Below are 427 nucleotides of genomic sequence, written 5' to 3'. Positions count from 1 at the left end.
GAATAATTTTTTCGCCTAATTCAATAGACTAGAATCTCCTCTACTAGAATCAATGGTCTTTTTGACGGTGTGACTGCGCGTTATCGAAAAATAGTACCGGAAGTGAGAGTGCGTGTGACAGGCTACTGCGTAGTTTCCCGTCGGGGCTTACCTTTGCTAAACGGGGATTGTTCAGAATAATTTTTTCGCCTAATTCAATAGGCTAGAATCTCCTCTACTAGAGTCAATGGTTTTTTTGACGGCGTGACTGCGCGTTATCGAAAAATAGTACCGGAAGTGAGAGTGCGTGTGACAGGCTACTGCGTAGTTTCCCGTCGGGGCATACCTTTGCTAAACGGGGATTGTTCAGAATAATTTTTTCGCTTAATTCGATAGACTAGAATCTCCTCTACTAGAATCAATGGTTTTTTTGACGGTGTGAATGCGC

Source organism: Eufriesea mexicana, unplaced genomic scaffold (assembly GCF_001483705.2).
Source record: "Eufriesea mexicana isolate 0111107269 unplaced genomic scaffold, ASM148370v2 scaffold267, whole genome shotgun sequence".
Lineage (NCBI taxonomy): Eukaryota > Metazoa > Arthropoda > Insecta > Hymenoptera > Apidae > Eufriesea > Eufriesea mexicana.
The sequence above is the reverse complement of the archived record's forward strand: the minus strand, read 5'-3'. Positions refer to the sequence as shown.